At 45.4% G+C, this 17,411-nt stretch overlaps 1 long non-coding RNA gene across 2 annotated transcripts in view; it reads left to right on the forward strand.

The window, feature by feature from the left end:
• Nucleotides 1–1,144: 1,144 nt before the first annotated feature.
• Nucleotides 1,145–17,411, forward strand: part of LOC123383752 — a 195,858-nt gene continuing 179,591 nt past the window's right edge. The window contains exon 1 of one of the 2 annotated variants that reach the window (XR_006593904.1): nt 1,145–1,860. This is a non-coding gene — a long non-coding RNA (uncharacterized LOC123383752). The remainder of the gene's footprint in view (nt 1,861–17,411) is intronic. The other variant, XR_006593905.1, reaches the window with a different exon arrangement.

Consider the following 17,411-nt stretch of genomic DNA (forward strand, 5'->3'; position numbering starts at 1 on the left):
ACAGTTAAGGAGGCAGGTAAATAAGGCTGTCAGGTAAAACACAGGATGCCCAGTTCAATTTGAATATCAGATACACAATACATAACCTTTTAGGATACCTGTGTCCCAGGCACTTATAGGGGCCAAGGGTAGGCCGCCTCAAAATGTGCCTCTTTGGCCTATTGATTATAAAGCTGGCATCCATCTTGCCAGCTCAGATGGCAGCATGAACACCAGAGGTCACCTCAACCCCAGGCACGACTAGACCAGCCAAGGAACGTGTAGGCCCAGGATCCAGGGACAGGAATGCTTTCTTGTCATTTAAAGGAGACTGTAGGACAAGTACTTAATTGGCACTACCTTAGAGATAGAATCACCAGAGGTACCTAATGAATCCTCTAGTAAAAAGAAGAAGGGCATTTCCCCCCCAGAATCCAAGTCTCTTGAGGTGGAGAAGACTGTGGAGGTGGCGGGGGGGGGGGGGGGGGGGCGGGGCGGGAGGAGGGCAGACAGATCCACTTCAGAACACCTGCCAGCATGGCCCAATGGGCCTCTGGTCAACGGCCTCCACCTTCTCAGGAGAGCCAGCCCCAGATTTTGCCCTTAAAAACCCTCACTGGCGAGTCATTGGGGATTTCGGGACTTTTTTGAGCATTAGTTCCCCATTGTCTTGGGTGGCACTACCCCAATAAATAGCCCATCTTTCTTCACTGCAAAAGTTCCATATTCATGTTTACTGATTCACTGTGTATCAGGTGGACAAACTCTTCTTGGGTTCAGTTACAATTACTTTATACAAAAGTTACTTAAGAGACAGCTGTGCAGGAAGGACACTCAGACCCCCTCCTCTGTCACCCTGAAAGCCGGAAATAAATCTCCCATGTGAAAGGTGCTCTCCCTGCACCAGGAGGTAGAGAGGCATCCTTACCGCCAGAGATGGGACATTTAGAGCCCAGAAGGTTGTATCAATAACTCTTGTGACTTTTTACTAATTCACTGCCCCATCCCAAATTCTACTTAGAATCCCTTACTAATCGAAGCTCTCGAAGTTAACTTCTCTTGTTCTCTCCATTCCTCATGGACTTACTGTCTTTTTGTCTAACATGTATAAAAAGTGCCTACCTTGGTCATTTCTTTATGTCTCAGTTTCATTACTGGGCCTCCACGCTTGTGTACAAAAACCTGGGTTTTCTTGTGTGTTAATCTGTCTCCTGCCTATTTAATTCGTAGTCAACTGGAAGACCTTGATGGGTAGAGGAAGATTTTTTCCTTCCCTGTGCAATATCTGTGATATGCTAAAAAAAATTCGTCGTGTGTTCGAAATTCAAACTGAACCTGTGTGTGTGCGTCTGCAATTTCAATCTGGTCATTCTAGCAGGACACTGCACGGGTGTGAGGCAAAGATCTGAAGGAAGGATCTGAAGGAGTCACACCTGCTCTGGGCAGCCTTGAGGATCTGTGGCTGGTGTGGGCTGTTCTCTGGGGTCTTCCTTCTGCTTCCACTCAGCTCTGGCTCACATCTCTCAAGCATGTGCACCTGGGCAGCAGCGGGAACTCCTCTTCCCAGCGGTCTGAGCGGCTGACCTTCCCGGCATGCTCCACGCCAGGGCTGCGCACACGTGCACGGGGCAGCCTCCCGCCCAGCCCCGCCCCCCAATCCCAGGTAAGCTTGTGGCTGTGCCCGCTGGGTGCACTTGGAGGCCAGACAGTGCGGGCAGCCCGGGACGTTGTCACTCAAGCATGGTGAAGCGGGGAGGACCGTGGATCTGGGACTGCGTTCACCTGCGTCTGAAATCCCACCTTTTCTTTTGGAAAACAAACGAAAATGCCGCCTAGAATCTCCAGGTGGAGAAAAGCCAAGCCCGTCCACTGTGACTTCAGGTAAACTGCGTTACTTTTCTGACCGTGCTTTCCTGGTGTGCAAAATGGGGATGCCTATACCCTCTCTCGGATGCAGTATGGCAATGAGGGGAGAAGCTGTGTGTGGAAAGTGAGACCATGCCTGGGGCCCAACAGATGGCATCTTTTTGGGGTCTTAGAGGGGCTGTCTGGAGGGTGGGTCTGGAAGCCCACCCGCGTTGCACTTCACGTAGGATAGAAGATATCATTCTTGAGGGATGGCAGTGCGGTGAGTTGCTAATGAAGATTTCTGGAGCCCCAAACTTTGGCTTGGCTACCCTTCTTAGCATTGAAAGCTTTCTGGGCCTTTGTTTTCTCACGTAAAGTAAAAAAAAAAAAAAAACCAAAAAACAAAAAACAAAAACCCCACCTCCCTCCCGGAGCTAAGCAAGAGTGCACCCAGGGGTCGCTTCTGGTACATCCTGACTCAGAGCAGGAAGCTGCTGAAGAAGCTGTTCCTGATGGTGTCAGGATCACTGCTGCCATGGACGTCTCTTGGAGTCTTTAGGTGCCCCTGGGAGTCCTGCGGGACTTCTAGAAATGCAGAGATAGGGCATATGGAAACGAGTGTGGCGGGCCTTTTTCTTCTAAAAGCTTCCCTCCAGGGCAAGAAGTCCATAGAGGGAGCTCGAGGAATTATTTGATCAGAGAAATCCCCAAAGTGTTCTAGAAAGTTCCATAGGGGACTGGTGGGTAATTGCTCTGGTGGCTCCCGGTGGTCTTTTTAAGTCTTTTTCTATTTAAGAACTGGGGATTTGGAATTTTTCTTCAACATTTGAACAAGCTCTTTATACAGTCCCTCGGCCTCTCACCACGTTTCATGTTCTAGTGTTACTTTTTATCCTGTCAGGTTCTAAATTATGTATAAGTAAATCCAGTAGTCCCCCAAACTGGCTGTGTCTTAGATTCACCTGGAAGGATTTGTCTCAAAAAGTGCAGACTCTTGGGCTTTTCTGTCACCTTCAGATGGTGATGGGCCTGTGTAGTTCAACAAACTGAAGAAGGTGGAGGCGTAATGGTGATGGGTAACCAGCCTCTGACCCGCTGGTCCGACTCCGCTTTGCTGTTGGTAATTTCTTTGCCTAAAAGGGAGTAATTCACCGTAAGATCAGAGACCAGCTGTTCTCAGTGTTTGGCCGTGTGGTTTTGGGACCATCAGCAGCACCTGGTACCGTGTTAGAATCGCATATGCTCAGGTCTCACCGCAGACCTACCGAATGGGAGATTCTGGGGCTGGGACCCACATCCGTGTTTGAACAAGAACTTTGGGAGATTCTGATGCTCCCTGAAGGCTGAGAACCACTGCGGTGGACTAAATATTTGCCTCTTTCAGTTGAGTTTTTTTTTTTTTTAACTCATCTGGAGTTGGACTTGGGGTATGGTTCTATAAACCCTGCACTTCACCCCAGTTGTTAGGAATCTATCCCCAAGTCATTAAATGATTCTTCCATTTATGAGATTTGGAAACATTTATTGAGCACCCATTGCATGCTAGGCCTATGTACAGGAGCGTCACAGATACTCCTTCCTGGTCTTGTAAATGCTCAAACTCTTGGGGCAGATAAGACCCTTCTCTGAGTGTTAAAATACACACCATTTCCTATGGGAAATAGGGAAAAGCTTGTGGAGGGGCCTTTGGGGTCACCTGGCATGGGGACAGTTGGATTTTCTTTTCCTGAGAATGATATCTAGGGTAGGAAGAAAATGTCTCCTCCCTGCCTCCCCGTTCCCCTTTCAGAAAGCCTGTGTCAGCTTTTTGGAGTGTATCCTTCTCTTGTGTATACAGATACATTACAAACACAGATGCCCACTTAGATCTTACCACATACTTACTAAAGGGTGCCCTGCGCAGAAAGGCACAGCTTTTGTCAACAGTGTAGGCACCATCCCTGCAGGTCAGTGGGCGTGGTTTATTCTTGTTCTAATAGCATATAGTATTCCATAGTGGGCAACACCAGATTTATTCACCTGTTCTCTTTCTCATGGGCTTTGGCATAGTGTCTGGGGTCGCTTACGATGAACAAGAGGTCATTCTGATAGGTCGGGATGGTGGGGAGGTGGGACAAGTCCAGTTGTTCAGAGAGGGTAAGAAAGTCTCAACTTTGGGCACTTTTCAAATGAAGAAGAAAACACTTGTTTCAAGGAAGTGGGGGAAGATACTGGTTTTTCTTTGGGAAATGCCTACAAATTAAAAAAAAAAAAAGAGGAATGAACTTGATAGGGTTTCTCCAGTGATCTGATTTCCAGCAGTGCTGGCACCCACTCCACAGTGCCCCCCATATTCAGATGATCTGGGATCTGTTCTTGGAGCCCAGGCAAACATCTTGCGTTTCCCATCTGTCTTAGGCTTGACAGAATCCAGCCCCAAACCTTCATTTCTCTTCTCCCTTCTCTCCCCTCATGGGTGGATTTCCCGGGAAAGCACCTCCACATATTTTTATAAATTTGCACCAGAGTCATCAAAGGGGATTGCATAAGAAATGTTGGCAGCCCAGTGAGGCTTTGAGCGCTTCAGATCCGGTCTTCTTGGCAACGGGAAGCCCTTTCTTGCTCAGCATAAACAAACCCGAGCACTCCCCCCACATCCCCTTCCCCTCAAGGTTCAAGTTTGCTTTGAAATCCACAGTAAAGGATTTGAGGTGTGGCCTCCTTTTGGCAAAAGCCTTAATTCCCATTATCTTAAGACACTGTACCCATGATCCTCTCCCTCCCACATATAATTTAATAAAAGTCATGTGTGAGAGGGGATTATCCTTCATTCATCTGGAGTAAAAGGTCATCTTCAAGGCCCAAAGGCCACTTCCCATTGTGCCTGGGAGCAGGCCAGTATGAATGCTGGTACTGCAGTTTGACTAATGGCCACCAGAGGGAGCACTATACTTGAAAACCACCTGGTTCCTCCTCTCCATTCTAGAAAAAGAGGCCTGTTAGTCATATAGGAGAACCAAACTCTGTGTCGTATAGGAGTCGTCATCTCCCCTCCACATGTGGAACAGCTAATGAGGTAAAGCAAGAGGTTTCTTGCTGGGAATTTGAGAATTCAAGGAGAGACATGTCCAGTAATGCAAGTAGTAAATTCTGTCAATAATTAATACCACTGTTATCTCATGAGTGTGGACCAGGTTGGCTGTAATCATTGGTATTTACAACTCTAAGTGGAGACTGCATACAGGCTTATTTCCTGCCTTAATGAGTAAGTCAGAACCTGCCTCGGAGGCCCTGTTAATTGTTAAAAACGGATCTTTGAGCAAGGTTGTAAACAAGGGACAATAACATTTTGGTCCCCCCGAACCTGTTTGATAATTATCTTCAGCTGTCTAGTGCAGCTGTAGAGACCTGTGCAGTACCTGTTCATGTAAAATTATGGGTTTAAAAGCCCAGGGAAGAACTGAAGGTGGTAACAACAGTGCCCAACATAGCTGGGTTTCCTCTAGAAAGACTTGCCTTGTCCACCTCCCTTGCCCCTGATGTTTGCTGTGGTTTGGGCACTGGCATCATGGGTATTACTTTGCTCATTTCATGATCGTCTGTTGAGGTGCGAGCATTGATCACACCCACTGGAAAAATAAGGAACTGGTTCAGAGTAGTTAAATATTTACCCAGGGTCGTACAGTGCCTGAACTGGAATCTGGACCCAGGTCTGTATGACTCCATTCACTCGCTTGCTCACTCACTCACTCACTCACTCATCAGACATAGTTTTGTGTCCTTTGCTCTAGGCTCTGTGCTAGGTGACCAGGATATAGTAAAGAATAAGGAAGATGAGATCCCTGCCCTTACACAGCTTACACTTTAGGAAGGAATGGCAGACTCTAAATAAACTGATGAAAAATATACTTCTGATGGGTTCTCTAAAGAAAAGGAGATTTGATGGTGATAGGGTGCAGGAAGGAATGTTTGGAGAGGGGCCACAGGAGTGAGTGATGAGAAGTTTCCATCCATGTCAAGATCTGGGGAGGAGCATTCTAGGAGGAAGGCTCAGCCAAGACAGAATCTGTGAGAGGGGACAGGCTCAGCACGGTAAGCGACTGCAGGTCAATGAGGCTGGAGCTCAGAGAGGATGAGGGACACAGGGGACATGGGAGGCGAATGGGCTGGGCATACACCCTTAGCTCTTCACCACACACCACGGCTCCCCTCAACAGTCTCCACGTGAGAGTCCAGCTCCTAGACATATGTGCTGCTGTCAGATGCAAGATGAGCCTGTGGCTGGATTCCAGCTCATTTCACCTTTTTTTTTTTTTTTTAAACACTTAATTCATCCTTTCTGGCCTCTCTGATTCCCAAAGGAAGACCCAGCTGCCAATTCCCTCTTTATTTTAATATCTCTCCGGGTTCCTCCATCTGCTTTGGATCAGGGTAGAAACTGTCATCGCCACCCCCTGCCAAGTCAAGCCCTACATCTTTGTTAACGTAACTGGCACTCAAAGACCAAATCTTCAGATCAGGGGCAAGCCAGGCCTTTGGGATGACCAGAGGGAAAAGACAACTCGGCAGAGTTTGAAGGAAGCATCCGGGGTGATGCATGTGTTAGGATGGTCTTTGTGGTTCATCCACAAATGTAGGAAAGTGGAAGCAACCTGGCCGTCCATGCCCAGAAACTGGTTAACTAACATTTGATCTCTCAATATAATGGACTATCAGGCGGAGGTTACAATAAAGACCCAGGGCCATCCTCATGGCCTAAAATGATGACCACCGCGTATTAAGAGAAAAAAGACTGGAAAATAGACTGTAGTATGGTTCCATATTTGAAGAGGTTGTAGCTCTGTGCTTGTGATTATGGGTGCCAAGAACAAGTTTTGAAGGGTTCACAGCAAAATACTAACTGTTCTTCTGTCTGGGTGGTGGGATTAGGGTGATTTTTGGGTGATTGAACAACTCTCTTGCTCACTGTTCTAAGATGAAGCTTTCCACGCTTCTCACAGGACATGCTTACCAGGCTGTCTGCTGTCCGACTTGTCTCCACTTGCCTCCCCCAGCAACCTGATCTTATTGCTCCTTTGTGGAGCCCATGGGCCATCTTCTTTTAAATTTTTTTTTAATCTTTATTTTTGACACAGAGAGAGACAGAGACAGAGTGTGAGTGGGGGGAGGAACAGAGAGAGAGAGAGGGAGACACAGAATCTGAAGCAGGCTCCAGACTCTGAGCTGTCAGCACAGAACCTGACACAGGGCTTGAACTCGTGAACTGTGAGATCATAATCTGAGCCAAAGTCAGACGCTTAACTGACTGAGCCACCCACGTGCCCCGGGCCACCTCTGTTTCTTCATCCAGTCATGCATCTTCCTTTCTCAAGGACTTTGAACAGGCTCTTCCCTTTGTCAGGAATCTTCCTCCCTGGTGGCCTACCTCAGCCACTTTACCTTTGCTGCCTCCCCTGCCTCTATGGGCTCAGTCTTCACTTCCTCAGGGAGCCCCGTGGCCCTCCCCCGGTGGCTGCCAGGCTTCCCTGCTCCTGACCGGCTCTGCTCGGGCCCTCCCGCACCTGTACCTCAACTGAGAGAAGTGCCCAGTCATTCCCCTGCCTAAACTACCAGTTCCAAGAACATGGGAGCCGTGTCAACCTCATTCCTGTGTCTGCTGTGTGTCCCTTGCTCCCAACAGCTGCTCAGAGCTGTGTTGAACGGATGACACAAATACCTTCCACTCCTGCCTGCGTTCTTATAACTAGCAGTTCCTTCCTTGGAGGAAAAAATAACAAAACATTCTTCCTGCCAATACTTGATTGTCGCGAGAATGTGAAATAATTCAGAGAATGTTAAATTACCTCTGTTGCGTCATTTTTGGGTTCGGAGCGCTAGAGCTATTTTCGTCTGGCAGGGAAGGGCGAGGAAAGAAGCAGAGGCAAGACATTACCGTATCGCTTCCTCTCTCGAGGGCTGTGGTGTGGCTGAGTGTAGACTTTAGAGTCAGACTGCCTAAAATTTGCCCTGCCCGCCCCCCGTTTTGACCAGCTGTGTGACCTTGGGCCCTTCTCAGAGTCTTGATTCACATTTACTGAATGGAGAGAGTCCTAACTCCTGCCTATTGTGAAGGCTCTGGAGGAGGTGATCATTTGAAAGCTCCAGGAAAACGGACATTGTTTTGTTCCCTGCCATGATCCCAGTCCTAACAACTAGTAATGATTCAGTATATCCTAGGTAAATGTTCAGAATTTCATGTGCCTCCTGAGATGCTTTGTCAGCATTACTCCATTCTCTCAGGCTCTAGAACTGGGGAAGATGCTTATTGTTGCTTGTCTCTACTTATTTGAGAAGCAGCAATCCTCTGAGGTCAAAACCTGTGGGAGTAGTAAAGGAAATTTTGGCCTTTGGGTTTGGGGAGCAGCAGCCCTCAGTGAAGCGACTGTGAATGGCACTGGGTTGGTTGCCCAAAATGATGGGTTTCCGTCTGGCCCCTTGAGATGGAGCCTCATTTGACTGGAGCTTTTCTTCTTAGCCTCCTGTCGCTCCAGGCCAGTGGGCCAAACTTTGCTGCCGTGTCGTGGCCAGATCTCGGGGCATTCCTTTGATCATGTTGGCTGGAGGCAAACTCCTCGTCTCCTTCTTTGGCCAGATCAATTAGATTCAGACCCTCCAATGAGAGTCTTTGCTCTGAATTTCCTATCTTTTTGCCTCTGTGCAGTTGGGGGACCATTCCAAATAGAGTCTGTATCCAGAGGATTATTATGGAAAACAGGAAGAACAGACACATCGACGAAGGGCTCCCAGCAAAACTACAAACCTAGTTTCAAAATGAAGTACTTTTGGTTTCATACCTAACAGCTTTTGTTAGTAAATTCACTGGGTTTGCTTCTCTGATCCTGAGAAAGGAACAGATTTGGAACTAATTCTTGATATTCACGAGAATTAGTTCGGGCACGCCACAAGAATGTCCTCTGTTTTTTTCTTGGAGAACCGTTTGCCAGTTGGGTCTCAGCTGGTCTGCTGAGCACATGCCCCAGCCCACCCCGGGTCTCCTGACAGGCAGCTGAGGATGAACGTGCCAGGCCAGCTGAGGCCACCTCGCTGCCAGGGCCGCAGTGCCCAGCTCTGGTTTGTGCTCTGGGTAGTGTCCACACACTTTGAAGGAAAGGACACTCTGACCGCAACTTGGCTGGTAAACAGTGGTTGCACGTGACAACCTAGGTACATTCAAACCCACCTGCACAAGCCCTGGAAATCCTAATTTCAGTTTGTCCAGCTCATACTTCGTTTTCATGTTCAGACTGATATCAGCTCAGTGTTGCTAAGAATAAGACTTGTTTTAAATTCTGGGCGTAAGCTGATGGTCCTCAAACTGCACCACATCTTTTTTTTTTTTTTTAATGTTTATTTATTTTGCGCGCGCGAGAGAGCATACATGCGTGAGTGGGGGAGGGGCAGAGAGAGAGATTGAGAGAGAGAATGAATATCCCAAGCAGGCTCCACACTGTCAGCACAGAGTCGGATGTGGGGCTAGAACTCACAAACCTAGAGATCAGACCTGCACTGACCAAGAGTCCGTTGCCCAACTGACTGAGCCACCCAGGCACCCCGTGCACCATGTCTGAATCACCTGGAGGGCTTCTGAAAACTCAAATTGCTGAGCCTACCCCAAGAGCTTCTGCTTCAGGGGCTCTGGGGTAGGGCCTGGGAATGTGCGTTTGTAACAATGCCACCGATGGTCCCTGGACCATGCTGTGAGAATGACCAATGTAAGACCTTCTCGGTTTGAGTTCTCTGGTTTAAACTGCCAGCTGCACTGTTAAAAAAAAAAAAAAATACTAATGAGAAACTCCCATAGTGTAAAATGAACCATCTGAAAGTGAACAATTCAGTGGTGTTTGGTTTATTCCCAGTGGTTTGTGTCTGTCTCTACTTTCATAGCATTTCCATCGCTCTGAAGCAAAACCTCACGTCCACTGAGAAGTTTCTCTCCACTCCCTCCCTCTCCCTGGCCCCTGGCCCCTGGCCCTTACCTATTTGAGTTCTGACTCTATGGATTTATCTGTTCTGCATATTTCCTATAAATGGAATCGTACTACTTGTGACTTTTCGTTTGGTTTTTCACTTAGCATGATGTTTTTGAGGTTCACCCGTGTTATCAAATGTATCAGTCCTCAATCCTTTTTATGGCTGAATGTTCCATTGTATGTAAGGTCTCCAATTTGTTTCTCCATTTATCTGCTTCTTTAGCTGTGTGTTGTTCCTCAAGTTACTTAACCTCTCTGAGCCTCTGCTTTTTGATCTGACTACACCAGCAGTAGTTTCTTAATTGTAGACTTGTTGTGAAAATGAGAGTGGTCACGCATGTAAGCTTCCTGGCACAATTCCAGGCACATATTGAATGCCTCAGTGAATGGAAGCTATTATAAATACTCTTTATCCTAATTTAGTATTTCTCAGGAGTAGATCCTGTGGTAAGGATTTGGGTCCAAGTAGCTGATTTGGGAGGTAGTCCTAAGAAACACTTTTAGGGGAGTTGAGAAGTGGGACAGGGCAGGGAAAGAGCTGGTCTGGACTATGTTATCAGGCCAGCCATCACAGCTCGCACCTTTTTATTTTTTTAAATCTCTTTGACCCATCCCCCCACCCACCTCCCACATGGTTCATGGAGCTAAATCTTGCTGGAAAGTCTGGGAAATGGTGTGGAGCACATATCCCAGAGTCTTTCTCGGGGGTGATGGGTCTGGGGTATTGTTACGCCTCCTCCTGAGGGCCATGCATGGAAGGTTGGTCCAGGTGTGAATTCTGTGGCATCCCGGCCAGAGAAAGGTGTGGTAGAGAAGGCCCCAGGTGAGGAGACGTAGGTGCTGCAGGTGGTAGTCCCACGGTGTCCTCTAAGGTGTCAGGCCAAGAGGAGGTGGGTTGGGACTGCCAGCGTCCAACTGTGCCCTTCTTCCTGGACAGTTCTGTTTTTCTGAAGCACTTGAACACTTCTGTTGTTCAAGCCCATCCATGTTTCTCCATCTTTGTCATGCATAGATGGGCTTGAATGATAGCTTGCTTGCTCTTGGGAGGCTCTAAATTTTTAATTGAATTTCCCCCGAAGTGGAGCATGGTGCTTGTTCAGTAGTTCTCCCCATGGACCCCCAGGGCAGCTAATGATGTACATCCCCTCGGTGAAGCCGGCTAGGTGAGGTTGTTGGCTTGCCTCTCCCCCCACCGCCACTCAGGGACTCCTCTTCTGACATCGGAATGCGCACCAGGCAGACTGAGTTTGCTCCCAAACTTGTTTATGTGAGTTGTGTTGCAATTAAGAATAAAATTCAATTATGTGGATTAAATAATAAATAGAATATCATGTAATCCAATTAGGTAAAAGTGCAACATTTAACATTTCTATGGAAACTAAGATGAATGCTTTGGAAGCATAATTTGCTGAAAAAATTGCTGTTGAATTAGGGGCAAGAAGGATTGAAGAAAACATTTGTTAAAATTTGGAAGAATTTTTCATTCATATGGCTTTGGAATGGTTCTAGGTTCTCTCTCCTTTTGGCAGATACTGTTGACCGGCTAACTCAGTGCCTGTTTCTATCCTCTTTCTTCCCAGTCTGCTTCTTTTACAGAGGCTGCAAAGCAAAGTACATGAATATCCAACTTTCTTTAGAGCTGGATTGACCCAGTTTGGACTAAAGGATACAGGAAAGTGTGCTGGGGGAAGGGTTGGTTCTGAGAACAATTGCTTTCCTGATACATTAAACAAATGTGTGAGGCCCTATGGTTTCCTCATTTTTCTGCATTAAATGTAGATAATCTGGAGGTGCAGCAACTGTTTTGTGATCATGAGGCTGTAACCCAACACTGAAAACTAGTCAAGTGGAAAGTCCTTTATGACATTTTGGAGTCACAGCACCAGTGCAGGGATGTCTATCTTCAGACTATTTCATATATTAGATAATTAAATGTTTGTACTAATTAAGCCATTGTTACTTGTAGCCCAGAGCATTCCTAATTGATATAGCTTTTTCAAAGAACTTGAAACCAAAACTGGCAGATGGTGCATTCTGGGTGTGGTTTATGCAAGAAAGATAGTATGCAACCCCAGTGAGGGGGCACATCCTCACAGGGGTTGATGGATCAATCATCAAAATACTGGCTGGTGATGATGTATCCATGTTTTTAGTTAAAATATTATGGAGGTAACCCTAACCTAATGATGAGAAAAACAGTCAAGCATCCCAATGGGAGACGTTCTATAGGACCTTTTCCTCAAGATGGCCATGGTCATGAAAGGACACTGAGAAACTCACAGCCTAAGGAAGTCTGGAGGAGATAGGACTCTAAATGCAATGTTCTGGCCACACTGGGTCCTGTTAGAGAAGGAGGACTTGATGGAGAAACTGGTGATCACCAAATCCAGTCTGAATAGTAGTTCACAGTAACGTGCCAATATGAGTTTAGTTTTGAAGAGTGTGTCCTGATAGTATCAGATGTTAATAATGGAGAAGCTGAGTGGAGGAAACTCTGTGTTCTATTGGTGGCACCTTTTTCTGTAAATCTGAAGTCATTCCAAAATAGTTGAGGGGTGCCTGGGTGGCTCATTTGGTTACATACCTGACTCTCGATTTTGGCTCAGGTCAGGATCCCAGCATCCTGGGATTGAGTCCAGTGTAGGGCTCTGCACTGGGCATTGAGCCTGCTTAAGATCGTCTGTCTGTCTGTCTGTCTGTCTGTCTTTCTTTCTCTCTGCCCCTCTGTTCCTCCCCCACTCACTTGAGCACTCTCTCTCTCTCTTTCTAAAAAAATAAGAAATTTTATTAAAAATCATATGTAGGCAGTATCAAATTTTTGTTTTTTGGTATCCTCACTTGGACAGACCCTTGATGAACTCACCAGCTGCCAGCCTTCTAAGACTTGGGAGCTTTGAGTGCATGTGGGGTGCTCACTCATGCTGCTTGCCTTGGTGATGTGGAAAAAGACATACTTTGCAAACAACTTTCTCTCTGTTTTCAGTCTACATCCATAGTCACCCTACTGGAGAGCTGCTCCTGGTTTTAAATGTTTATTTTTTAAAAAATTATTGATTTAAAATTTAAATTTGCATTTACTTACTTTTGAATTTAAATAATCTATTTTCACACTTTAATTTGTAGTCTGTTTTTCAGTAAGCTGATTTAATATTCAATTTAACTTTTATATTATATCTTGCTATTTTATTGTATCATGCTGGGCAAGCAGGTAAACCAATATGGTGGTGTGTGAGCAGTGCTGTCTGCGGATGTGCGGTGATTGGTTTAGGGATAAGCATTGGGCTTTGCTTGAGCACTCCTGGGTGTGCTGCCCTGTCTTTTGGCTGAGAGTGCTTAGCTGGTGGATGTTCACCTGAGCTGGTGACATGTGTGCTGTCGTCCTCACAGAAGACTGCCTGGCAGTGAACCTGGAGGCAGGAGGAGCCCACACTTAGTGACCAGTCTTCCTGACATTGTTTGATCTACTGAGATCCAGCTGTGTTCTTATCTCTAGACTTTTCCATTTAAGAGCCAGTAAATTTCCTTGTTCTCCTTTTAAAGCCACATGGAGTTGCATATCTATTTCTGTCGCTTAGAACCATAACGTTTTTGTTGAAACAGTAGATGTCTTTGCTATTCTGATTTACAGTCCCTCCTTTTTCCCTGCCTCCCCATGAGCCTTAGCATGAAACTATACACTGTCCAGTCTTGTCCACAATTTTGGACTACACTGGGTTAGTTTCCTTGCTCTGTCCACTCTTAAATATGAGTAAATTATAACCAGGGCAGATTCCTTGACTTCTTAGAGCCTCAGTTTCCTTGTTTGTAAAGTGAGAATGAAAACCCTTCCCTTAAGGCTTGTTTGGATAATGAAATGAGGAAATTCCTGTGAAGCATTAACATGGTTCCATTTTAAATCATCAAATGTTAGCCCTTTTTATCACTTTTATGAATAAGTAGCAAGGTCATCGTGAGGCAGCACTTCTTTTTTATTTTTGTTTATTTATCTTAGAGAGAGAGAGAGAGAGAGAGAGAGAGAGAGAGAGAGAGAGAGAGAGAGAGAGAGAGAGAATCCCAAGCAGGCTCTACATTGTCAGCCTGAGCCCTATTCAGGGTTAGATCCCGTGAATCATGAGATTGTGACTTGAGCCAAACCCAAAAATCGGACTCTCACCCACCTGAGCCATCCAGGTGTCCCCTATCTCATTTATTTTGGAATCTCTGACAATGCCTAGAGTATATAGTTGGAAGTTAAAAATTTTTAAGAAGTGTGAAAACCTCTGTGCTGGTTTCTAAGAATAGAAAGATGAGTAAGACACAGTCCGTCCTCTTAAGTTCTTCAGGGCAATTGAGAGCATTGCCTGATCGAATGCCAGTCAAGAACAAAAAGAGAACGTACCTAATATAATGAAAAATCAGTTGATGAATGCAACATGTATTTACTGAGCACCTATATCATGGAAGGCGCTGTGTTAGAGAGGCTGTGAATAGTCAGGTGAACTGTGACCCTATCAAGAGGTAATGAGAGGGATAAACAACTTGCCCATAAGATTTTAAGAATAGGTGAAGGGCTAGTATATACATGGATTCCACCCTGTGTTTGAAGGTCATTTGTCCAGAAAGGATTTAAGTTTTACAGATATTGGATGGATAGTGCAAAGGAAAAGTTTTCCCAAAGAACCTCTCAAACAGGTAGCTGCTACTTTTCAATAAAAAAAAAAAGACTTTTAATTAATTAAAAAAAACGGGCAAGACTTAAAAAAAAAAAAAAGGCAAGAGACCAGTATGAACACTGAATGTGTTAGCATTAAGATAAATGTGTATTTCAGAACCACACACATACACACACACACACACACACACACACACACACACATACACACACACAAGTGGTATCAAAATGGTCATTTAAAAATAATTATTTTCATGCTACATGGTTTTGTAAAAAAACAAAAAACAAACAAAAACAAAACAAAACAAAAAACCCCAGGGATATGTCTCTCTTGCTACTAATTGTAGAACTTGCCTAAAAAAAATGTAGATTTTCTCGTTTCTATTTTTTTATAAAACAAAATGACTTAAGCTGAATTCAAGCTATTTCAAAATTGCAGACATGCTAAATCTTTATGAGGAACATTTGACCTGATTTGTTTTACTAATTAACAAAACACCCTCCCCTGAATGGCATGTTTCACCCGACAGCACATTTTTAATCAAGGCATAAATTGTAGCAAAAAAAGGTTTCTAAGAAAACCATGAAGTGCCACCTCAACAGAAAGCATGCGTTCTTTGTCACAGCAGTAACCCAGCGGGGACCTGGATGAAGCGAGTGGGGAGTGACTCCGTGGGGGGAATGAAGAGTCAGAAGAAATCACAACTTCCGGCCCCAGGACAAAGAGCCATGAGCAGATTGCAATGGGGTGTCTCCCGTGGCAGTTCACAGGGAGGTGCCGTTGCCACCGCAGGGCTGATGGCATCCAGTGGCACATAGGGCAATTAAAGGAGAAACCATTTGGAGGAGAAAAATGTCAAGAAGTACATTCCCATGTAAGCAATAATGTTTGGGCCAAATAGCCTGCCTGTCTCTTTTAAGACTGAGCATTTTGATACGCTAGGGTCGTAGGGGGAAGACTGTCTGTGGTCCCCATACCATCTCCCTCCCTCCATTCCCTCCCCATAGCGCCCTCCCCACCCCCTGGGAACTGAAGTACTAAGGTCTGAGCTTTGAGGCACCTGGTTCCAAACCGTGGTTCTGAAAGTGGATGGTGATGTTTCCTGGCAGTGAAGCCAAGTCTCGGGATGGAGAAATGAAATCCTGCAGGAATAGGATTTCCCTGGGTGTTTAGGGAGACAGATTCAGCATCTGCCGTTAGGGCTGTTTGTATTTGGGGGCATTGCTGTGTTTTATTTCCAACTTTAAAAAGTTAGCTTTTGGTAGCTGTAATTTATGCAGGTAGTTGCAAATAGTCTTTTAGGGCTCAAAGTGGTTAGCATTCTGCCTTATAGGGAGCTTTGTTTCTCTCTGTTTCAGTCTCCATCCCCCTTTCTCCCTGTCTTTCTGAGAGGAGTCTTCAGTGGAATTCTTAAATCTAAATGACAGCTACATTTTTTTGAAGTAGACTAAAAAAATCTTAACACATCCCGTTAATAACATGTAGTCATTAGGGAACCATAAAACCCCTAAAATCATGTCTCTCCTGGTCCCATTTCCCGAGGGTGATGACTTTGTACCATTGGGTGTATATTCTTCCCAATTTATTTTATGTACAAACTAACATATTATTGTTTTAACAGACTTGGAGCTGTTCATATGTCTTTGCTCTGTGTTGGTGGGTATTTGTATTTGTTGTTGTCTAATATCTATGGACACCCTTGTTACATTGTGACAGTTTCGCATCTGCTTTGCTTAATAATCTGTCATGGAGATTTCTCCATATTGGATCTTAGAGACTCTCTGCTTCCCTGCTTTCTTTGTTTAATGACTGTGGCTCTGTGGTATCCCATTATATGAATATATCACCATTTCCCCCATCTCTATTTCTTATTGATGGACTGGAGCAGAATATAGAAATTTGGAAACTCTCTCAATCTCGCTCTCTCTGCTTCTCTCTCTACCCTCCTCCACACACAAAAGACACACACACACACACACACACACACACACACACACATGTTTATGGCACTTCTCTGTAAGGTTAAGGAAGAGAAAGCTGAGGTCATGTACATGTGTATACACACACACACACACACACACACACACACACACACACCCCAGATCTTTCTAGCCGTGCATGTATTCAGGGGCAGTGGAATTGCTTCTCGTATGCATTACTTATATATGATTATTTGTATTGCATGGGCTATGGGAAAGCTGTGTTGGTGAGGATGGTGAAGATCCTATTCTTTCTAGAAAGCCTTGATAAATAAGAAAGGGACTGTGGGCAGCAGAGCCACTCTTTGAGCTTTGCAGGTGCTAGATGTGCACAGAATAATGGAACAGCCCTGCTTGTGTAAGGAAAACAGTGACCACAAGTCCCTGGTACTGGAGTCAAATGTGTAGTGAGTGACAAGGGGATGCTAACAAGTGATGTTTCACCCAAGATAGTGTCACAGGAACTTGAGGTCTTGGGAAGAAGGATGCTAGGAAAGAAAGCACTGCCAGTCCAAAGTATGTTTGAGGGGAAACTGGATAGAGATAGAAAATAAAAAATAGGCTGGAAGTCACAAGCATCAGGGTTGGAGCACACAGCTGGCTCAGAGGAACACAGAACTCTTGATTTCGGGGTTATGAGTTCGAGACCCACATTGAGTGTAGAGATGACTTAAAAATAAATAAAACTTTTAAAAAAGCATCAGAGTTGATGCATTCTTCTTGCCTAGGAATTTTGGGGTCACATTAGCAAGCACGTAGACACTTAGGGTGAATTTCCTGTCTGTTGCCCATAGCTGAAATTGCTAATCACAGCATCCTTTTCCCTTTGAACCTGAGGCATCTTCTCAATCTTTGGTCAGTATTGTTTTAGTTCAGTCCGAATCAGTCAGGGCTGATGAGCAAGACGAAATCTGTTTGCTGTTGCGAGTCTCTAGGGACTGGGAGTCTCTGGGCGGTGGAGCCTC

This window comes from Felis catus, chromosome A2 (genome assembly GCF_018350175.1).
Source record: "Felis catus isolate Fca126 chromosome A2, F.catus_Fca126_mat1.0, whole genome shotgun sequence".
Classification (NCBI taxonomy): Eukaryota; Metazoa; Chordata; class Mammalia; order Carnivora; family Felidae; genus Felis; species Felis catus.